Source organism: Mastigoproctus giganteus, chromosome 1, assembly GCF_048544385.1.
Source record: "Mastigoproctus giganteus isolate SK-2022 chromosome 1, ASM4854438v1, whole genome shotgun sequence".
Lineage (NCBI taxonomy): Eukaryota > Metazoa > Arthropoda > Arachnida > Uropygi > Thelyphonidae > Mastigoproctus > Mastigoproctus giganteus.
The window spans coordinates 13,049,685-13,074,461 of NC_143575.1; the positions used below are offsets into that span (position 1 = coordinate 13,049,685).

At 37.8% G+C, this 24,777-nt stretch overlaps 1 protein-coding gene across 2 annotated transcripts in view; it reads right to left on the bottom strand.

Moving 5' to 3' along the window:
* The window catches only part of LOC150090562 (eukaryotic translation initiation factor 4 gamma 3-like), a 144,112-nt gene that overhangs the window by 22,099 nt on the left and 97,236 nt on the right, over nucleotides 1–24,777 (bottom strand). The window contains exon 1 of one of the 2 annotated variants that reach the window (XM_090371599.1): nucleotides 1,140–1,233. The exons of the other annotated variant lie outside the window; for it this stretch is intronic. The gene's annotated coding sequence lies outside the window, so the exon portion shown is untranslated. Of the gene's footprint in view, nucleotides 1–1,139; nucleotides 1,234–24,777 lie in introns of those variants that run through there. 2 annotated transcript variants of the gene reach the window in all.

Genomic DNA, 24,777 nt, shown 5'->3' on the forward strand with positions numbered 1-24,777 from the left:
TAATAACCAATCAAATTTGTCAGACAAGGACTTTCCCTTAACAAACCCACTCTGTGTCTGAATTATTGCTGCAGTCTTGTCTGGATGATCCTGCAATGCATCTTTAACCAGTGACTCCATTATTTTACCCAGAACAGAAGTAAAGCTAACTGGTCTGTAATTACTCTTGTCACCCTTTGTGAATTGGGGATACATTTGCACATCTTTAGTCCATGGGGACCTCCCCTGAATCCAAGGATGCTCTCATAATTATGGCTAAGGGTTTGCTTAGTTGCTTTGCCGCCTCCTTTAATATAACTGGATAGATCCCATCCACCCCAGGTGCCTTTCTTATGTTCAACTTCAACAATTTCTCCTCCACTTTGCTCTTAGTTATTACAAAATCATTAAGCACCCTGCTACAATTTGATAACCTTCTGGCATTTTCAAACCTTAACTCCTCATGTGTGAATGTAGATGCAAAATACTCATTCAGTTTGTTTGCTTTCTGAGCAGGATCATCAACAGTCGAACCATCGATAACAAGTGGACCAATCAAATTCATCCCCTTCCTTTTAGAGTTTATATAAGTAAAGAAATTCTTGCTGTTTTTCTTAGCATCTTTTGCCAAAGATTTCTCGTAATCTGCCTTTGCCTGCCTAACCTCCTATAGATACCATATCGTGAAAATATTCATGAAATATCCAACATAATGAATGCAAAATAGCAAAGACATGGGAATATGAATCTATCATACGTTTGATAAAATTTAACTTAACTGATTTTTTAATGATAAATTCAAACGCCAAAAAGACCTCCGGTATTCTAATACTCAGTTAAAGAGCTGTAAAGACATTCTTTGGCATAATTTTTAAAAATGGATAACTGCTTGTAAATAGGTTACAAGAATTGTGTTGTTACACATGGATATTATTATTGATAATATCCGAGTAATAAAATAATATGCAGCTTGCAGGGCAATTTAAAATTATATAAACTGCTACGTACATAAAATGAAAAAATTCAATGATTATACAGAATTCTAAATGTAGTGCATTTTTAGCAGCCAAAATATATAATTTTTTTTTTACATAATCCCAATTTAATTAAATCACTCTTCATACATAGAGGATGTTTAAAATGGTATTTATGGTACATACCTATGATAAAAGTGATAAGATCTTAATTTACTGGGAACATAGATGAGAAATATATCGGGATGCATTTCCTAAACAAGCAAAGTACGCCAAAACATCCTAAACACACATTTAAAATTTATTTGTCCTGCTATCTTGGAGCTCGAAGATCGTGCCGGTGAACAACTACTTCGGAAATAAATAAATGGGCCCTGCACCAAAGTAGCAACAGAACTAGCCACCCTACTTATTACTGCCCACAACATTCAATGGCGAATGAATGTAAACACACCGAGATTCGCTTCCTCGTGTTCATCGCGTGAAGGGAGCCCGATAACTACCAAGGTCAAACGGCGAATCGCTGGTATGAGGAAGAAGAAAGCAGCGAAAAATCCTAATACGCGAATCTGCAATTACTGAAACTTCCTTTCAGTTAGATTTTTTTTTTAAATATATAATAAATGGCAAGATGTTTTCAAAAGACAGTTTGCATTTACATTTCACACAGACCAAAATTTGAGTCACATAGCAAAAATTATTGGTAACACAGCAGAGAAAGTGCAGTGGCCCACAACGACAGGGGCCAGTGGCAAAGTGATCTCCCTACACAATGAATTTTTGCTATGTTAAAAAAAAAAAAAAAATTTATTAAGCACACTACGCAACTGGCTTCGGTAGATTGAGTAAAACATGCTTTCTGAGTGAGCAAGTTTTACTCAACATTTCTCTAACCAAAATATTGATTACAAAAGGATATGATAATCATATGAAAAGTATCACTGCAATTTCATCAACAGCAGAGAACTATTTTATCGACTAACCACGCACACAATCGTGTGTGTGTTCAGAGTTAAGTTCGCTTTCAAACCCCTCAAGTATTTTTCCACCATTCTTAATCGCCAAAAGCAAGTTTTTATTTGACAATATGTCCAAAAATTCTTATTGAGTTACTTTCTCCTCGGCTAATGCTAAAAAGAGTGCACTGCAAAGGTTAAAGTGCAGATGAGCGGTCAGTACTATAGACAACCATTTATGTGATCATGCATTTAGTGTATCCACTCCAAATGAACATCAGGCCCTGAGGCGAGCTTGCATTTCTTAAGAAAATCAAACCGGAAATTCTGCGTAACCTTGACAACCTATGCGCAGGGAGGATAAATGCCCAAGTACTTTACCTCAAGCGGACACACCTCCGAACATAAGCAGTGCAATACATAACTCATTTGTTATCAAAGCACTAAGTGAACTAAGATTAAGAAATTTCACGTTTTATTGTAATTTAATATCAAGTACGCAAGATGCATATACAATATATGAAGAACCCTTTTCAAAGGATTAATTATAGATTTAAAGATGTGTAATACGATAATTTTGTGGTATATTTATTTTTTTTATAGTTTTTTTTTTTTTCCCCCCAAAGATATAGTAATAGAGGCATGTGACGCAAGAAAGCAAGCGAATGTGGCATCAGCCGAAAAAAAAAAAAAAAAAAAAAAATTCACGGAACAATTCCCTCTAAATGTTTGTCCGGTTCCTCCTAGAATTTATTTAAGCTATCACCTTCCACAACGACAGATGAAAGTTTGTTCCAGAAATTAACCACCGCTGGCTAAAGGCAAATTTCTGCACAATCTATTCTAAAACTGTCTTTCCTCAATTTGAATTTATGCCTCCTTAGCTTCGTAATCTGAGAAAGAGGAAGAATCCCATCAGAATTCAGCGTGCTCAACCCATTCAAGGCCTTGTACACCTCAATAACATCACCTTGCAGGTGCCTAGTCTCCAGCCGCTGCAATTTGCAGAACTTAAGCCTCTCTTGGTAAGAGGAACCCTTCATTCCCCTCACAATCTTGTTGCCCTTCTCTGTACATGCTCAAGCAAATCTACATCCTTCCTAAAATGAGACCTGTATGCAGTACTCAAGGCGTGGCCTGACCATTGCCTTATACATAGGGATAATCACCTTTTCCCTGCTAGCAAAATTCCTATATATTCTTGACAAAACCCCATGACCTGCACTGGCAGCCTTTCTGCATTGCTCAGAAAGCTTCATATCTGACTGCACAATTACTCCCAGATCTTTTTCATTTTCTACCACCTTAAGTGTAGTACCACAAAGTTGGTATGTTCCTCTGGGGTTACTTCACCCATTACCAGTAACTTTGCATGTCAATGTTAAACTACAGTTGCCACTTCTCAGCCCATCTGCACAAATTAGTAGCACACTGCATTACTTTCATTAACAACCCTGCCAACCTTTGCATCATCTGCAAACATCGACACTAAGCCTGATATACTTTCATCAATATCATTGATAAATATACAAAACAACAGTGGGCCCAACACTGAACCCTGCAGAACTCCACTAATAACATTAGTCCACAAAGAGCAGCACCCATTGATTACCACCCTGTCTTCTCCCACTCAACCACCACCCTTTTATCCATTATAGCAACTTACCCTAAATACCATTCAGCTCCAATTTGTACAGTAGTCTTCCATGTGCAACAGTGTCAAAAGCTTTCCTGAAATCCAAATATATATCAAAATTATTTTTCTTAGCATCCTTTGCCAAAGATTTCTTGTAATCTGCCTTCACTTGCCTAATCTCCTTTGTAACTTGATTACAGACTAGCTTATATCTGTCATAGGTATCTGTGTCACTTGATAATTTATATGCATCCCATGCATTTTTCTTCTCTGCCACAAGTTGCATTAGTTCATTTGACAACCATTTAGGCCTAAACCTTGAACAATATTTCTTAATTGGCATGAAACGTCTAGTAGCTTCCACGATTAATTCCTTGAATGCTTTCCACTTAGAATTTACTATTGGTAACATCATCAGTTGGTCCCACTGTACAGAATTTAAGAACTATCTGAGACCACTGTAGTCACCTTTACAGAAGCAAAAACCCTTTTCTTTACCCCAGATGGTAATTATATATCTTTGGGTAAATCCCACATCACTACACTGATCACTGCCACCTAGTGGTTTCTTTATCCGCAAATTCTTAACACACAAATGATCACTGCTGATAACCAGATCAAGAGTATTGCCCACTCTTTGTTTTGTTTTTACGAGCATTAGCAACTAAGGCCATATTGCTCCGGGAATATGCGGTGGTCATTCCCTTGACCTTTCCGCATCCTCCGTATTTGGTGGTGACTGGCTCGAACCCTGGGCTATGCACTGCTGCTCCTTCCCACTTCGCACCATTGCCCACTCTGGTTGCCTCTCGAATATGCTACTGCAGAAAACAATCATCCAATAAATTCACAAAAGTCTTGCTATATTTAGTTGTTCTTATTAAGAAGTGTATTAATTGAAAGCTTTATTCTCACTGAGTGAATGTTTCGACCTTCATGTTGGTTCTAAAGGTATTTCAAAACTATATCCCCCCCTCCCCCAGCTAAAAATCAAAAGTCGCACCTATGCAGATATATGTATGCCCACTCATATTTGCATTATGCAAACCAAAACGAAGTTAAAGTTTTGCTTTTCTGATATGATCTTCCACTCTATTGCCTAGTAACGATCTGCAGTTACAGGAACCACAAAGTGTTATCAGAAAAAAGAAAAGTGGACTAACAAGATACTGTCATGAGCAGCACAACAATACTTTCAGAATATAACCATTCCTCGAGAAAAACGTGGATTTTCGCTGTTTCAATAGCATTACTGTAATTGCTCTGCTGTATCTGGTCCTCTTAAAGTTTGTGAATAGCTCAAATGTGATATGAATGAAATTTCAAAACCTGCTGGTTTCTGAAAGTTCTCCCCTCAATTCTCGATGATGGAAAAAAAAAAAAAAAAAAAGAATTTTACCAAGGGTAAAATTCTTTTTTACCCTTAGTAAAATACAGAAATTGAAGGGAGGATTGTTCCCGAAAACAAAAGTTGAAGGAATAAATGTGAGAGATGAACAGTTGGATAGTAAATTGATGCTGACAGGTTTGGAAGAGAGTGAGAGAATTTGGGTGGGGTTATAGAAGCCAATTCAGAAGAACAGTACCAATGGAAGTATCTATACAAAAGGCAAACAGCAGAAAATGTCTGAGACAGAGTGGAGACTTCGTAAGATATAGTAATCTAAGTGTTGAAGACAAACATAGGGGCAGAATCATTTATATAAGATAGGGTTGAATTTTAGAAGGATTGTAATTAACTAAGTGATCTTTACCCCACTGAAGGAATACCTCGAAATCAGTATAAGGAATAATTGGTAGTGAATATTCAAGTTGAAGATGTTTGTGCAAGGCAAGGTTTCTCAAACTGGAAGGTGGAATGTGCAATATGCTATCATCAGTAAAACTATGGAAAGGATTTGCAGTCAATGAAAGGTCATTAACATACAAGAAGAAAACAGTGGGAGAAAACTGAACCTTGGGGAACACCAGCATTAGTAGAAAAGTCAGAAGACTGCTATCTATCATCACCTATAGTGGGTGGTCAGAGAGAAACTGGATATTCAATTACAAAAACAATTTGAAAAGATATAAACTTCCCAAACACTTCCTAATTCATTTCACAAATATAAGTGGTCTCAATTCTAATCACAATGATGTCCATTTCCAGTCTGCCAAACCCCATGTACTTTATCTGACAGAATCTGTTATCAGTTGATTCAACTACTGCTCATCTCAGTTGCCCAAATTATTCACTCTATGAATCCTTTTGCCTCAAACGTAGTACATGTGCATATGTCCGTTCCGATATTCCCTGTCAGAGACTTGGTAATTTGGGATCTCCTCTGGCTTAAAATCTCTCTACCTCATTGTGTCAAATTCATCTGTTGTCTCTACCATTCTCCCAATTCCACTAATCACTTGGAGCTCTTTGACTTCCTCTCTTTGCAACTTGACTTTCTCCAGTCCAACTTTCCTAACAGTGTGGTAATTTTAATGTTAACAACTCCAGCTGGCCTCCATTTTCTAGTCACACCGACCCAGCTGGTCGAGATACCGAGGCTTTTGCAATTACTAATGACCTTGCACAGATTGTTCATTTACCTACAAGAATACCAGACAATCCTAACCATACAGCCAACACGCTTGATCTTTTTCTCACAAACAACCCTTTTAAGTACACAGTCGAAGTGAGAGATCCTTTAGGCACTTCAGATCACAACTTGGTGATTGTCTCTTCTCCAATGGAGCCTTTATCTCATGGCTATTCCCAACCCTATATTGTTTGGCATTACAAGAATGTAAAATGGGATGACCTACGAAATTTCTTTTCTCCTTTTCCTTGGTCAGATTACTGCTCCAAAACTTCTGATGTCAACGTTTGCTCAGATCGTGTCAGTGAAATTATTCTTGCAGAAATGGAATCCTTTATCCCGCATTCCACTTTAAAATCTCGTCCTTTATCTAAATCCTGGTTTTCCAATAAATGTGCTAAGGCTGTTGAAGAGAAGAACGTTGCATACCGTAATTGGCTTGTTTCTAATTCTTCAGTTTCATTTGCTGCCTACACCAAAATGCTCGCAACAAGTGTAAAGCAGTTATTAATCAGTTCAAAGTAGAATCTGAACAGGCTAAGAGTAGAAAACTTGTTTCTTGCCCTAATCGTAGCCGAGCATTCTTGTCTCTTGCCAAAGCTATTGGCTGCAACTTTTGCCCATCTCTGCCAAAACCAGTTGGTTTTGTTGTCACTTCAGCCAAGGATAAACCTGACCTGCTAGCATCCCATTTTTCTTCCAACTCCTGTATTAATGATTTTGGGAAAACACCTCCCACCATGCTTCATTCAATGCCTCCTGTGGTCTTTCGTCAAAAGGATCTTGACGAAATCTTGATGCAAAGAAAGCTCCAGGTACCTATGGTATTTCTCCAATTGTTCTCAAAACCTGTGCTCCTGAACTTACTCCAATTCTTTGCCACCTTTATCACTTTCTTATTCCAAAGGTGTTTTTCCTTCTGCTTGGAAATTTGCTCATACCCAGCCAGTTCCTAAAAAGGGTGACAAATCCCTCCCATCCAATTACTTCTACTCTTTCTAAAGTAATGGAGAAATCAATTAACCGCCAACTCTTAAACTACCTTAGAAACCTTCTGTCTGATCAACGATTGCCAGTATGGATTCCGTCAGTGTCGATCCACCTGTGATATTCTGGCTAATGTTACCCATTTATGGACTAATTCAATGGAAAAGTTCGGTGAAACAAGCAGTTGCTCTTGACATCTCAAAGGCTTTCGATAGTGTTTGGCATACAGGTCTTCTAAACAAGCTTCCATCGTATGGTTTGACAACTGTTTTTTGTAATTGGTTATACAGTTTTCTGTCTAATCGCTCACTGAGAGTGATGGCAGATGGCTCTGTCTTCTAACTTCTCCACTAATGCCGGTGTCCTCCAAGGTTCAGTTCTTTCCCTCTTGTATATTAATGACCTCCTTCCATTGACTGGAAATCCTATCCATAGTTTTGTCGATGACAGCACATTGCATTCCACTTTCCATTTTAAGAAACCTTGTTCTGCTCAATCAGCTTCAACTTCTCAAAAATCTGCTACCAATTCCTTAAATGGCAATCTCCAGTTGGGTAAAAACAACTTAGTTGATTTCAATCCTTCTAAAACTCAGTCTTGTCATATCTCGCAAAGAGGATTCTTCTGCTCCTATGCTTATCTTTGGTGACACTCCGATTTCTAGGCAAAATGATATATCTCTTTTGGGGATTACCCTGACTTCTAATCTCTCTTGGCACAAGCACATTACAAATATTGCTTCCTCTGCATCTAAAAAACTTGGTTTTCTGTTTTGCTCTCAGCTGTACTTTTCTTCCAAAAAGCTGTTCACTCTGTACAAATCACAAATCTGCCCTACCATGGAATATTGTTCACACATCTGGGGTGGTGCCCCCAAAACCTCTCTCAGGCTTCTTGATTCTGTTCAGAAGAAGGCAGTTAGGTTAATTAATGATTCATCTCTAACAGTCTCTCCTCTCGCTGTCTCATAGACGTACTGTTTCTGCTGCATGCCTCTTCTACAGATATTTCCATGGGCACTGTTCTTCTGAATTGGCTTCTATAATTCCCACTCCTCTTTCAAAACAGTCCGAACATGTGCCACTACCAGCCAACATCCATTTACTGTCCAACTTCATACTCACAGAACCAACTTTTCATCTTCCTCTTTTATTCATTCAACTGCCGTTTTCTGGAACAACCTTCCTTCATACGTATTTAATGAAAATTACAGTCTATAGAAGTTCAAGTCTAATGTCAACAAATATCTACTTTCGTCTTCTCAACCTCCAACCCAAGCACGATACTAAGTACTATAGGTTCCAATACCTCTCGTGTTTGGGGTTTACATAAAAAAAAAAAAAAATCCATAAGAGTGCAGCTTATACAGAAGACCTTTATGCCAAAACAATCGAAGCCACTGAAATGTCAAGAGAAACTGCTTGATTTTCAAACTTCTCCACTAAACTGGGCAACACAACCCAGTTTATCACCAGTGGATCGACACTTACAGAATCTATAATGGCAATCTTTCGTCAGATGGGTTTCTAGATAGTTCAGGAGTTGGCAATTAATGAATTTTTCCATTACTTTAGAAAGAGTAGAAGTGCAATGGGAAGATAATTGGATGGGAGAGATTTTGTCGTGCTTTCCAGCAACTGGCTGAATATGAGCAAATTTGAGAAGATAAAACACCAGTGGAATAAGAAAGTGTAATAAAGGTAAGAAAGAACAGGAGTAAGCTCAAGAGCACAGGTTTTAAGAACAAGTAGAGAAATATTGTCAGGACCTGGAGCTTTCTTGGCATCAAGATCATTCAAAATTCTTCTAACAGCTATTCAGTGGAACACCACAGGAAGCAGTAAACGATGTGTACTGGGAATGGTCAGAGGTGTTTATCAAGATCATCAAAACAAGAGTTAGAAGAACAGGATGCTAGCTGGTGAGTTATCTTCAGCTGAGGTGGCAACACAAAACAACCTGGTTTTAACATTGGTGGACATAGAGATGGGCAAAAGTTGTGGCTAATGGCTTTGGCAGGAAACCAGAATGCTGAACTACCATTTTGACAACATGCAAGTAAAACTTGTCAAAATGGACTCCAAATAACATTAGTCCACCAACAGAAGTGTTCAACTGCTTACCACTCTGTCTTCTCCCATCCCTTTATCCATAGCAGTAACTTGCCTTTAATGCCACACTGCTTCAATTTGGACAGCAGTCTTACTTGCAAAAGTATCAAAAGCTTTCCTAAATCCAAGTATATGATATTAAATTATTTTTTTGCATCCAGTTCCTTTGTCACTACATCATAGTATCCAATCAATTTGGTCAGACAAGATCTCCCCTTAATGAACCTGTAATGTGACTGAAGTATAACTGCATTCTTGTATGGTCCTATATCACTACTTTAATCAGCAACTCCATTATTATCCCCTGGAACAGAAGTTAAACTAACAGGTCTGCAATTACTGACATCACCTTTCAATCCTCATTGGTGAAATCAGGATACATTCACATTTCCAGTCCACAAGGACTTTCCTGAATCCAAAGATGCTATCATAATTATGGTTAAGGGTGTGCTTACTACTTTTGTTGTCACTTTTTTTTTTATAACTTTATCAATTTTTCTTCCACATGCCTCAGTTATTACAAAATCATTTTGTTCACTGTTAAGAGTTTGATGAACTCTGGCATTCCCTTCCTAAATGAATTTCTCGTGTATGAATGCAGATGCAAGATACCTGTTCAGTTTCTCAGCAATCTGAGCAGGATCATCAACAGTTAAACCATTGACATCAAGTGGATCAATGCAATTATTCATCCATTTTCTTCTAGTATTTATGACTAAAGTGTTTGCTATTTTTCTTTGTATCCTTAGGCAAGGATACAAAGAAAACCCACCTTGATAAGAATGGCAGTAAGGACAATATGCTACTGCAACAGAAAAGTTTAGCAGATAGGATGAGAGGTGGCAACTGAAGTTTAACATTGACAAATGCCGAGTACTGCATATGGGTAGAAGTAACCTCCGTAGCCGAGTGGTCAGGAGCGGGAGTGCAGTAGCACACACTCTTCGAGTAGACCCGGGTTCAAGCCCCTGACTGCTGAATACGGTCGATCTGCCAACCCACACTGGACCAGTGTGACAGATTATGGTCCATTTCCCTCAGCATGAATTGTTGAGGAGGCTTCCATTCTGCAGTGGGTTGATAATGGCTGCACTTTATCTTTTTTTTTTAAACCCCAGAATAACATACCAACTGTGCAGTACTACACTCAGGGTAGTGGAGAATGAAAAAGACCTGGGGTAATTGTGTAGTCAGATATGAAGTTTTCTGAGCAGTGTAGGCAGACGGAAAAAGTAGCTCATGGGTCTTGTCAATGATACATAGAAATTTTGCTAGCAGGGATAAGGATTTTTTTTTTAGGAGCATTAGCAACTAAGGCCATATTGCTCCGGGATATGTGGTGGTCATTCCCTGACCTTTCCGCATCCTCTGTATTTGGTGGTCACGGGCTCGAACCCCGGTCTAATCAAGAAACATGTGCTATGCACTGCTGCTCCTGCCCACCTGGCTACGGAGGTGCCCAGGGATAAGGAGGCGATTATCTCCTTGTATAAGTCAATGGTCAGGCCACACCTTGAGTCTGAAGGCTTCATTTTAGGAAAGATGTAGAGCTGCTAAAAAGAGCACAGAGAAGGGTAATGAGATTAGTGAGTGAAACAAAGGGTTACTATTACTAAGAAAGGCTTAAGTTGTGGAAATTGCAGCATCTGGAGACCTCATTAAGTAAAAGGCCATGAATGGTTTGAGCAAGCTCAATGCCGATAGGATTCTTCCTCTTGCTCAGATTCTGCACCTGAGGGGGCATAAATTCAAATTGAGGAAAGACTGTTGTAGAATAGATGTGCAGAAATTTGCCATTAGTCAGCAGATGATTGATTGCTGGAACATACTTCCATCAGCTGTTGTGGAACTTGACAGCTTAAATAAATTCAAGGCTGGACTAGACAAACTTTTGGAGTGAATGGATGGGTAAAACAGGAAGGGGTTTTTTTTGGCTGATGTTGTATAAGCTTGCTTTCTTGCATCATATGCCCTCTGCTAATGCTAGAGATTTTTCATAATCTGCCCTGGTTTGCCTGACTTCCTTTGTGTTTTGATTTGAGACTAGTTTATATCTACCATGGCCTCCGTAGCCGAGTGGTCAGGAGTGTGAGTGCAGTAGCACGCGCTCTGAGTAGACCAGGGTTCAAGCCCCTGACTGCTGAATACGGTTGACCTGCCAATCCGCACTGGACCAGCGTGGTAGATTATGGTCCATTTCCCTCAGCATGAATTGTTGAGGAGGCTTCCATCCTGCAGTGGGTTGATAATGGCTGCACTTTACCTTTTTTTTTTTATATATCTACCACAGGCTTCTTTGTATCACATGATAATTTATATGCATCCCACGCATTTTTCTTCTCTTCCACAAGTCTCAGAGCATCCGACATCCACTTAGGTCTAAGTCTTCAAGAGTATTTTTTTAGTCAATGTCAATGTAATATTTACCTTATGTGTGTGTTATAAAGAAACAAATAATAAAAACACCACAATAGGCTGGCCACTGACCAGTATGTACCAACTAGGATGTCTTCAGTCTGTGAAAATTGATTTTTCACAGATTTATGCCATATCCTATCATAGTTACCATGGCTATATAACCACTACCAAGAAACAAATAGCAAGCTGCTTAATCATTAACTCTGCAGTGAGACCTGGTTGAGTCTGACAGACCCATCTATTATACATTAACAAAACTATTATTGATTATAGAATGTTCAATAATGAATATTTTAAATATTGGTCTGAGTTTTGCTTCTATAATGATAAATCATGTCATTTTAAAGTCTCAATCAGGAATTGAGTGAATTAACCATTTAAATATTAACTCATTAACCAGAATTAAATATTAGAAAGAAAGATATCACAACGATGATAGACGAACTAGTAGTACAGCAGACAAATTTTCTGCACTACAATTCACTGCACCACACCATTCCAAAAAAAACCCCTTATTTTTAAGGCCTTCATTGGTTTACGGAAGTGCAGGTATATACAGTATTATCGAACTTAATATGCATGCAGTCCTATATTACTATCAATCTTAATAAAATGACGTTGTCAAACTTTGGTAGCTGGATAGTGCTGAAAACAGTGACTTGTGGTCGCCATTTTTCGTCTGTAAAATTACAAAAAATAGCAAATAAACATGATAGCATACGGAAAGTTACTAAGAACCGCAAAGAAATTAATATTTTTCTCTTGAGCCAGATAAAAAAAAAAAATAAATAAATAATAATAACGGGTAAACAAAAACTCCACAAAAAATAATAATTAAAATGAAATAAGTATTGCAACTTCTAAGGACTCTTCTTTTGCTTTCATTCCTGAAAACAAAACTGAATAATCTCATGATAATTGTTTCCAGAATTCTGACCTCGCCATTGGTCATATTAAAATCACGTGATATTCTTTTACGGCGGGAAAAGCAAATGGGTGACGCACGACGCTATCACACTGCTTAGAAATGGCGTCGGTAGATTTTACCATGTATTTCAAGGGAAACAAAATTTTGTTAATAATCAAAACAAGTTGGAACTTTTTTTGAAGCAATTATCAATGAAACCAAAAATAAAAAAGTTCTATCGAATAAGGTTACTATAATAACAGGAAAAACCCATCAAAACAATGAAATAAGTAAAAATCAAATTGAGTTCTCTCTCCACGCGCATACTCGTGAGGGAGCCATTTTCACGTGCTTCTGTTTACTTTCAGCTAGTTATTATGCTCAACGAAGTTAAGATAACCAAATGGCAATACAGCACTTTAGAAACTTGTTACTGAGTTAGAACTGGAAACACGACACTTTTTTTTTTGCAAAACCGTCAAAGAAACATTTCAAACTCAATTAACACAATAGAAATAATTGTGCTAAAACATTCTTACTTATAAATGACATAGACATGTGATAGTAAATAAATGTGAACCCACTTTTACCATACAGATATACATATATATATGATCGCGAAGATGCCTGGAAAGAATTTCAAAAAAAAAAAAGCTTACCTTGAATTAGGGGGGAAAGGGAAATCTAAAAACACGGTTTAACACAGCTGCCCTGAGTACACTCAGGCAAGCATTAACAAGCCGTCCAGTGATGCACTGTGGAGAATAAGGACAAGGGGCAAGGCCACGTGGTGACCTAATTGACCAATAACTAGCAAGATAATACTGAACAGATTTGAATGTGGGGGAGAGGGGAATGTGCTCATTAAAATTCACGGAAACTTAAAATATTTCCAAATTGCGTTTTGGAATTTTTGAGAAAAATTTGCAGCGATAAGTAATTAAACTCCGCTACTTCAAACTTTATTGAAAATTTATAAAAAAAAAAAAATCATTTACAGATTGCATAGCTCTTGGACAGCAATTCATCTAGTTCCCCCCCCCCCCCCTCGCAAAAATTTAAAGAAATTATTCAAATCATAATTATTTATTTAAACTTTAACGATAGTACATTATTTCTATAAACTTAGTTTTCACATCATTACTTTATATAAATTTGTCTATACCGTCTGATGTTTTTATATCTTTTAGTACATCTTGTTCTATTGGCATAATGGCCAATCCATTAATTATTCCTTAGCCAATTGTTGCTCGTAAAATGTTTTAATCATTTTTCCCCTCTCCAGACGCAACCGTAACTGGCAATGTTAATAATATCCGAAGAGAAATAAATGGTTTTGGCATATAATTCAACTTAGTTTTTTCTTGAATAAATGTCAATAATTCAAAGTAACAATTTTTTTTTTTTTTTTCATTTTAAAACATGCTGCAAAGATTGGATTTCTTGACGTAATTATTTGGCATCGAAGTCGCGGCTCCCGTCTTCGCCAATTCCTTCAAGGTTTTCGTTTCTATCACGTTTTCAAATAAATTCATGAAGTTCGTTTTCTGATTTTGGAATAAGATGAAAAGCCGAGAATATTTCATTCATCTGATCAAATCTTTCTTGTAAGCTAACGATAGCTACATCTATCATTATATAAAAAAAATTCCCTTTCAAACCTTTTTGGTTGGATCAGTAGAGCATTCATCTGATGAGGGGAAACTAGCACGTCTGATAACTCTGTCGGTACTTCCAACTCAGTTGCAATGTGTATAGCTTTGTCCGTACACAATTTAAATCTTGATGTTCTAAATTTCGTTTAGTTGACTAAGAGCATCTTCTATCAATATAATTGCAGTGTTCATATCAATTTTACTACTTTGCATGGCTTTAATAATGCTCAATATTTCACACCAAACAACTACACTTATAATAGATTTAAAAGAAGTCATTTCTGTTAACAAACGTTGTATTTCAGACAGCAGTTTTTGCATATTTTCCTTTGGCCCGTTCCTGATTTCATTTAATGCAGTTGTAATATCCCGTAATTGTACTGCTCCAACAGCTTTTATCTTTCCTACCCATCTTATTTCTGGTAGATGATTACACAGTAATTTTTACGTGCTTTTTTAAAATATCCTACCTACTTGGCGAAGCAATGCAAATCGCATATAACCTTTGTAATGGTTCTAAAAAATAATTCTGAAGTTGAAGAATGTGCTGCATCAGATACAACTAAATTTAATTTATGCACTACACACGGAACATAAAAAGCTCTTCTATTTTCTTGTAAGATTCTTGCTTGTACTCCACATTTGTCCTAAAAAAAAATTTCCAATATTTGGTTCAAATAATTTTTCATTACTTCCTCAGTGCCAAATTTCGTGAAGCTAAAAATTTAATTATCTCAACTGCTTGTTTCAAAATCATTCTCCAGTATTTTTTTTTTTTTATTATTATTTCTCTATCAAATTTTGATTTACAATCCATAATTTCATTGAATTTTAGCCGGAGCTCTAATTCCTTCCACTGTTGCATGCATATTTTATGACCGAGTGTTCTCATGCGAGCTTAAACCATCTTGTGAATGACACTCAGAACGGAACCCAGTAGTTTCAAAGCGAATATTTGCATGACAAAATAATTTGCAGGAAAAGCAGAAAATTGCGTCCTTTTTTTTCACGAGTATGTCAACCAAGTCCTTTTCAAGCTTTTCGCCATTTTTTAAGGTTCAGAAACGATGCTCAGTTGAAACCCGTAGGTGATAAGCATCAATGGTATCTTTCTGCATTGTTGTGGGATTTTGTTGCATTAAAATTAGATTTAAATAATAAAAATAGGCCAAAATTATTTTTTTTAAACATCCGATTATAAAATAAATTTACTGTAATATAAATAAGTCAATATTCAATTTTTTTTTGTACACTTAAAGTATTATATTAGGAAATGATTTTTTTTATATTTAAAAAAATTAAAATATCATCGGAATTCGGGCCCTCTACATTTGGGGGTCACGGGCATGGAGCAAGAGTAGCAATACCTATTCATAGAATTTAATAGTAGTAATAATTAAAGCGTTTTCGAAATACATTCATTTTATTTTAAGGTTTCAGTTTGCAGTAAAATTAGGAGAGCAAAGTAAGACAGTACTTGTCAAATACCGGATAATATTTTCTAGTGAATATTATCCTTTAATTTTATTTCATTTTTCCTGAAAACAAATGACACCAGTGGGAACATACGATTTTTTCCCTCCAGGCAGTGACAATGTAAAAAATATAAAATGTCGGAGTTTTCTTAACTAACTTATCCCCTATTGTGCCAACTGTCACCTAAAGCCTCAACAAGCTGCTTCCATTTCCAGCTCTTCTAACTCCTCTAATGCTCGCTTTTATCTCTCCTTTTCAATCATTCTCTGCCAGGCTGTCTTTGGTTTTCTTTTTTGTTCCTACCATTGGGTCTCCACAGTTTACTGCTGCTCTTATGCTACTGTCCTGTCTTCCTAATCTGCCCATTCCCACCTTTTTTGCTTTATGAAGTTTGAGACTATTATCCTGTTATCTGTCTTATTTCCTTGGTTGTTACTTTTTCTGTCCAGTGTAAATCCCATTATTTTCCTTAAACTTCTACTCTCCCACTGGTTTAATCTGTACTCTTGTTTACCTCGATGGCCATTTTTCCACCACATAGAAAGCATCCTAAACAAAGTTTTAAACTTTTTTTTTGTTTCAGATGCATTTGCTTTTCTACTATATTTTTTCATTCTGGATGCTATTCCTTTTTCTTCCGTTATACTTTATTTGACATTTACTGATTTCAAAAAGGCTTTTGACAGCATAAACAGAGACAACATGGAATATCCTGAATATATTCTCTATCTATGTATAGCCCTCTAAAACCACATTATTTCTCATCATTTTTTTTTCATTTGCATTTACCTGAAGACCTACTTTTTTGTATTTCATTTATTTTGCTACATCGGTGGTTTACAACCAGGATGCCACATAATTTGGGTTTAAGTTACTTGAACTTATTTTTTTTTTTAAATTTATATGCCTCTTTCATTATAAAAAGGTGTACAGTATCTTTTTAGTTTTGTGGTGATCTATAATTGATGTTTACTGAGTACATCTATATAAAGAATACAATTTATATAGTGTGTGTGTGTGTGTGTGTGTGTGTGTGTGTGTGTGTGTGTGTGTATATATATATATATATATATACATATATACACATATATATATAATTTGTATTATGAAATTAATTTTTATAATTATATTGTAATAACTATCATAACATTTTTTAAATATTTTTATATACACACACACAGAATCAGATCTAACAGGCAGAATATTACTTAGCGGTGCCGTTATTAAAGAGGTTGAAAACCACTGTGCTACATGTTGCATCTTCCACTGACTGCATGGTTGAGTACAATGTCATCTGCAATATTCTAGATATCTAATTTTCTGTCCCACTGATTCCCATTTTGCTTTTTTTCATTGCCTAATCTACTATTATATTAAACAGTAAAGGGGGTGTAGTGCATCACTTGTGACTTGTCACCACTGACATTGAAAGCCATTCTGTATCTCATACACTGACTACTGCTGTAAGGTCTTCATAAAAGTTTTAATTATTCAGTTTTTTTTATACTTTCTGATATTCCACTTTGTTTTAAAAAATTCTGTTGCCTCTGTTGTCAAACTTTTCTGAAATTTATAAATGTCAGGTAAATAGGTAATTGTCATTCTTCCCATTATTCTATTACATTTCTTAATATATCTTATATATATACTGCATTACACACATATATACAGGGTGTTTCAGTACTTCTAAGAGGGGTAGGGTACATCCTGACAACTCGAAATCATATAGCAATGTGGGGTCGGAAATGCTTTCCTGAAGCGGTGTTGTACACAGAAGCACCATAAAGAAAAGAGACCGTAAGTGAGAAATCGTTTTAATAATACATGAAAAGAAGCAAAAAGGTACATGGATTAAAGTAAGTGTTCGAAGTTTCTTCCACGGGCTACAATGCACGCCTCACATCTCCGACGCATGGACATCCGAACATTCTGGAATACTCCAGGCGAATTTCTTCGGCAGCTACTGCGATTCTTGCAACCAGCTCCTCAGCATTGTCAACAGGGGTGTCATAAACTAGCGATTTCATATGACCCCAGAAATAAAAATCAAGACATGATAGGTCGCGTGACCGAGCAGGCCAACGCACGGGACCACCACATCCGATCCACTGTTGACCAAATGTGACATCCAGGTAGTTACGAACATCTCCGCTATAATGGGCAGGGGCTCCATCGTGTTGGAACCACATTGTCTGTTGCGTCGATGCAGAAATCTGTTCATCTCTCAAAAGTTGTGGCAATACTTGCTGCAGAAAGATCAAGTAGATAGGTCCGGTTAGACGACACAGTAACAGGTAAGGTCCGATGAGGTGATCTCCCATAATACCGGCCCATACATTGACCGAAAATCGAATCTGTGCTGCACGACGTCGTATTGCATGCGGGTTCTCGACCGCCCAGATATGGTCGTTATGCGTGTTGAAAATTCCTTCCCTTGTGAAGGATGCCTCATCGGAAAAGAACACTTCAGCAGGAAAAAGGGGATTTGTAGCACATTTTCCAAGGTACCACTGTGCGAAAGCAATACGAGGTGCATAATCCTCCGGTTGCTGTGTCTGGACACGCTGCATGTGAAACGGATGCATGTCTTGTTCTCGGAGAATCCTCCAGACGCTGCAATGGGAAACCCCGACTGCGTTTGCTAGACTTCGTGTACTCGTTCTTGGATTCCCCTGTACATGCTGCAGAACATTCTGTTCGACGGCTGGAGTCCGTGCTGTTCTTACCCTGTCCCTGTCAGCTCTTTCAAATGAACCACTCTCAGCTAACCTCTGGTGCAGTCTTGCAAAGAAATTATGACTGGGAATACGCCTCGTCGGATATCGTTCCGCGTACAAACGTAGTGCGGCTGGCCCACTACAATTTGCAGCCCCGTACGCCAAATGCATATCAGCTAACTCTGCGTTTGTGTAATCATCCATCCTACTAATTTGGCGTTCTTGTTCAAGAAATTCGCCTGGAGTATTCCAGAATGTTCGGATGTCCATGTGTCGGAGATGTGAGGCGTGCATTGTAGCCCGTGGAAGAAACTTCGAACACTTACTTTAATCCATGTACCTTTTGCTTCTTTTCATGTATTATTAAAACGATTTCTCACTTACGGTCTCTTTTCTTTATGGTGCTTCTGTGTACAACACCGCTTCAGGAAAGCATTTCCGACCCCACATTGCTATATGATTTCGAGTTGTCAGGATGTACCCTACCCCTCTTAGAAGTTCTGAAACACCCTGTATATATGTATGTATATATATATATATATATATATATCTGATAATTAAAATAAATATGATATTTAAAATAAAAACATCAGCCAGTAGTACGGCAATAATGCAGAGCGAAACGAAACGTAAAATAATATAAAATAAACAAACAGGGAAGGGAAAGTAGCGGTAGTAGGACAAAAGGTAGTCGATAATCCCTGTATAATTTAGTCAATTAAGTCATTAAACCCAATTAATAAAACATGATGTAAATTTAAAATAATGCCAATTATACTAATTTAGCGGAACCCCCTCGAAGGTACCATTTCCAAAAGACGTGAAATATCACCAAAAAAAGGTTAAAGAAACTACCAAAAAACTGAAATATCAAAATAATAGACTGACCATCATGCCCCATATCGACAGAGGACCACGAGGCCAATAATGGTCATGGAATCGCTGCATTTCAATCCGATAGATCAACCAATGCAAATCCTTTGCATTGGTTGATCTATCGGAGAATGGAGGTGTGGTTTGGTTCTTCGATATTTCCGCCTTTGCGATGATTTGTATGACGATTGAAATGCAGCGATTCCATGACCATTATTGGCCTCGTGGTCCTCTGTCGATATGGGGCATGATGGTCAGTCTATTATTTTGATATTTCAGTTTTTTGGTAGTTTCTTTAACCTTTTTTTGGTGATATTTCACGTCTTTTGGAAATGGTACCTTCGAGGGGGTTCCGCTAAATTAGTATAATTGGCATTATTTTAAATTTACATCATGTTTTATTAATTGGGTTTAATGACTTAATTGACTAAATTATACAGGGATTATCGACTACCTTTTGTCCTACTACCGCTACTTTCCCTTCCCTGTTTGTTTATTTTATATTATTTTACGTTTCGTTTCGCTCTGCATTATTGCCGTACTACTGGCTGATGTTTTTATTTTAAATATCATATTTATTTTAATTATCAGATATAATTAGGCATCATGTGGAGGATGTGCATTTGCTGCCTCTAATGACAGCTACATAGCCATATTTATTTATTTTTATCACTTTTGCCTAACTTTTACCTCGCATAATATATATATATATATATATATATATATATAGTGTGTGTGTGTGTGTGACGTTCTATATAATTACAGACCAGTTTAACTTCTGTTCCAGGGAACATAATGGAGTCACTGGTTGAAGAAGTGATGCAGGATCACCTAGACAAGACTACAGTAATAGTTCAGAGAGAGCATGGGTTTGTTAAGGGGAATTCTTGTCTAACCAATTTGATTGGATACTACAATGTGGTCATAAAGGAACTAGATGTAAAAAAATAATTTTGATATCATATACATGGATTTCAGGAAATCTTTTGATACTGTTGCACGTGCAAGAATGCTATACAAATTGGAGCAGTATGACATTAAGGGATGGTTGAGTGGGGGAAGCAGAGTGGTAATAAATGGACACTGCTCTACGTGGACTAATAACTAATGGGAACACACTAATAACTAATGTTATTAGTGTGGTCCCCCAGGTTTCAGTGCTAGGCCCATTGTTGTTTGGGTGTTTATTAATGATATCAATGAAGTTATCTTTTTTTTTTTTTTTGTGTAGTTGTTGGCGCATAGGCTTTGTGGCCATAATGCACCTCCCAAGGTTTTTGCAGTACTTTGATCCAACCCCGAGGCGGGAATCGAACCCGCGACCTTTGGGTTGCCAGGCAGGCTCTTTACCCACCCGGCTAGCCCGGTCGGCAATGACGTTATATCAGGCTTAATGTCCAAGTTTGCGGATGATACAAAGGTTTGCAGAGTTGTTAATGATAGTAAAGATAGTATGCCAGACTGAACCTATTGGTAACTCTCTAGGAGGCTTCCGGATCAGCTAGTGTATAATCTTGCTACCTCTACTCTGCCAGATAGTGACTGGAGGGAGTCCGAGTAGTGTGTATGTGGGGGGGCATAGTAAAGGCCAAGTTATGTAAATCTGGGTATATTCTTACCATGTATACGCCATATCCAGCTAGAGATCAGCTAGTGTATAATCTTGCTACCTCTACTCTGCCAGATAGTGACTGGAGGGAGTCCGAGTAGTGTGTATGTGGGGGGGCATAGTAAAGGCCAAGTTATGTCAAGGATCTGGGTATATTCTTACCATGTATACGCCATATCCAAAAATTTCATACAGCATGTCCCACCCACTTTTTCTTACTATTGAATACACTATGAATTGTCAAACTAATAGAGTAAGCTTATCTGCAAAAACCAACTAAACCTCCCAAACACTTCCTAATTCATTTCCCAAATATACAGGGTCTCAATTCTAATCTCAACGATGTCCATTTCCACTTGCAATCTGCCAAACCCCATGTACTTTTTCTGACAGAATCTCAGTTATTGGTTGATTCAACTACTGCTCATCTCAGTTGCCCAAATTATTCACTGTACGATTCTTTTCGCCTCAAAGGTGGTACTTGTGCATATGTCCGTCCGATATTCCCTGTCAGGGACTTGGTAATTTGGAATCTCCTCTTTTCGATCTTCTCTGGCTTAATCTCTACCTTGTGTCAAATTCATCTGTTCTCTCTACTGTTCTCCCAACTCCATTAATCACTTGGAGCTCTTTGACTTCCTCTCTTTGCAACTTGACTTTCTCCAGTCCAACTTTCCTAACAGTGAGGCAATATTCCTTGGTAATTTTAATGTTCACAACTCCAGCTGGCTCCCGTTTTCTAATCACACTGATCCAGCTGGTCAAGATGCTGAGGCTTTTGCAATTACTAATGACCTTGCACAGGTTGTTCATTTACCTACAAGAATACCGGACAATCCTAACCATACAGCCAACACGCTTGATCTTTTTCTCACAAACAACCCCTTCTAAGTATACAGTCGAAGTGAGGGGTCCTTTAGGCATCTCAGATCACCACTTGGTGACAGTCTCTTCTCCAATGGAGCCTTTATCTCATGGCTATTCCCAACCTCATTGTTTGGCATTACAAGAATGCAAAATGGAATGATCTGCGAGATTTCTTTTCTTCTTTTGCTTGGTTGGATTACTGTTTCAAAACTTCTGATGTTAACTTTTGCTCGGATCGTGTCGGTGAAATTATTCTTGCAGGAATGGAATCCTTTATCCCGCATTCCACTTTAAAATCTCTTCCTTTATCTAAACCTTGGTTTTCCAATAAATGTGCTAAGGCTGTTCAAGAGAAGAACATTGCATATCAGAATTGGCTTGTTTCTAATTCTTCAGTTTCATTTTCTGCCTACACCAAAGCTCGCAACAAGTGTAAAGCAGTTATTAATCAGTCCAAACTAGAATCTGAACAGGCTAAGAGTAGAAAACTTGCTTCTTGCCCTAATCATAGCCAAGCATTCTGGTATCTTGCCAAAGCTATTGGCTGCAACTTTTGCCCATCTCTGTCCAAAACAGATGGTTCTGTTGTCACTTCAGCCAAGGATAAAGCTGACTTGCTAGCATCCCATTTTTCTTCCAACTCATGTATTAATGATCTTGGCAAAACATCTCCCACTATTCCCAACATACTCCATTCAATGCCTCCTGTGATCTTCCATCAAAAGGATGTCAGAAGGATTTTGACGAATCTTGATGCTAAGAAAGCTTCAGGTCCTGATGGTATTTCTCCACTTGTTCTCAAAACCTATGCTCCTGAACTTACTTCTGTTCTTTGCTGCTTTTTTCACTTTCTTATTCCAAAGGTGTTTTTCCTTCTGCTTGGAAATTTGCTCATATCCAGCCAGTTCCTAAAAAGGGTGACAAATCCCTCCCATCCAATTATCATCCCATTGCAATTACTTCTATTCTTTCTAAAGTAATGGAGAAATCAATTAACCGCCAATGTCAAACTACCTAGAAATCTTCGTCTGATCAACGATCGCCAGTATGGATTCCATCAGTGTCGATCCACTGGTGATATTCTGTCTTTGTTACCCATTTATGGACTAATTCAATGTAAAGGTTCAGTGAAACAGAAGTAGTTGCTCTTGACATCTCAAAGGCTTTCGATCTTGTTTGGCATAAAGGTCTTCTAAACAAGCTTCCATCTTATGGTTTGCCAACTGTTTTTTGTAATTGGTTATCCAGTTTTCTCTCTGATCACTTACTGAGGGTGATGGCTCTGTCTTCTAATTTCTCCACTAATGGTGGTGGTGTCCCCCAAGGTTCAGTTCTTTCCCCCCACTCTTTTCCTCTTTTATATTAATGACCTTCTTCCATTGACTGGAAATCCTATCCATAGTTTTGCCGATGATAGCACATTGCATTCCACTTTCCATTTTGAGAAACCTTGTCCTGCTCAATTAGCTTCAACTTCTCAAAAATCTGCTACCAATTACTTAAATGCCGATCTCCAGGTAATTCTCCAATGGGGCAAAGACAACTTAGGTGATTTCAATCCTTCTAAAACTTGGTCCTGTCTTATATCTCCCAAAAAGGATTCTTCTGCTCCTATGCTTATCTTTGGTGACACTCCGATTTTTAGGCAAAATGTTCTCTTTTGGGGATTACCCTGACTTCTAATCTCTCTTGGGACAAGCACTTTACAAATATTGCTTCCTCTGCATCTAAAAAACTTGGTTTTCTCTTTAGCTCTCGATGTTACTTTTCTTCCAAACAGCAGTTCTCTTTGCAAATTGCAAATCCACCCTACAATGGAATATTGTTCCCACATCTGGGTTGGTGTCCCCAAAACCTCTCTTATTCTTCTTGATTCCATTCAGAAGAGGGCAGTTAGGTTAATTAATGATTCATCTCTAACAGTCTCTTCTCGCTGTCTCATAGACATACTGTTTCTGCTGCATGCCTCTTCTACAGATATTTCCATGGGCACTGTTCTTCTGAATTGGCTTCTATAATTCCCACTCCTCTTTCAAAACAGTCCAAACATGTGCCACTACCAGCCAACATCCATTTACTGTCTAACTTCAAACTCACAGACCAACTTTTCATCTTCCTCGTTTATTCAATCAACTGCCGTTTTCTGGAACAACCTTCCTTCATACGTATTTCCTGAAAATTACAGTCTACATAAGTTCAAGTCCAATGTCAAGAATATCTTCTTTCGTCTTCTCAACCCAAGCATGGTACTAAAGGTTCTAATACTTCGTGTTTGTGGTTTACATTAAAAAAAAAAAAAAAAAAGCTACTGCTACAGGATCTAGAATAATTATGCAGATGGGCTAAGTGGCAACTGAAGTTTAATATTTAAAAATGAAAGGTACCGCATATGGGTAACAGTAACCCAGGAGAAATGTATGAACTGTGTGATACTACACTCGGAGAGTGGAGAATGAAAAGGACCTGGGGGTAATTGTGCAGTCGGATATGAAGTTCTCTGAGCAGTACAGATGGGCTGCTAGAGCAGGTCATGAAGTTTTGTCAATTATATATAGGAATTTTGCTAGCAGGGAAAGAGATTATCCCACTGTACAAGGCAATGATCAGGCCACACTGAGTACTGTGTAAAGGTCTGGAGTCTTCATTTTAGGAAGGATGTGGAGTTGCTAGAAAGTATAGAGAAGGGCAACAAGATTGGTGAGAGGAACAAAGGGGTTCTCTTACCCATCGAGGCTTAAATAGTGCAAGTTGCAGCATCTGGAGAAGAGGAAATCTGAATGAGGTGTACAAGGCATTGAATAGTTTGAGCAGGCTCAATGCTGATGGGATACATCCACTTGTTCAGATTAAGAATCTGAGGGGGCATATATTCAAATTGAGGAAAGATAGTTGTAGAATAGACGTGCAGAAGTTTGCCTTTAGCCAGCGGGTAGTTGATTGCTAGAACAGACTTCTACTTCTTGATGTGGAGTTGATAGCTTAAATAAATTTAAGGCTGAACTAGACGAACATTTGGGGTGATCAGACGGGTGAAATGGG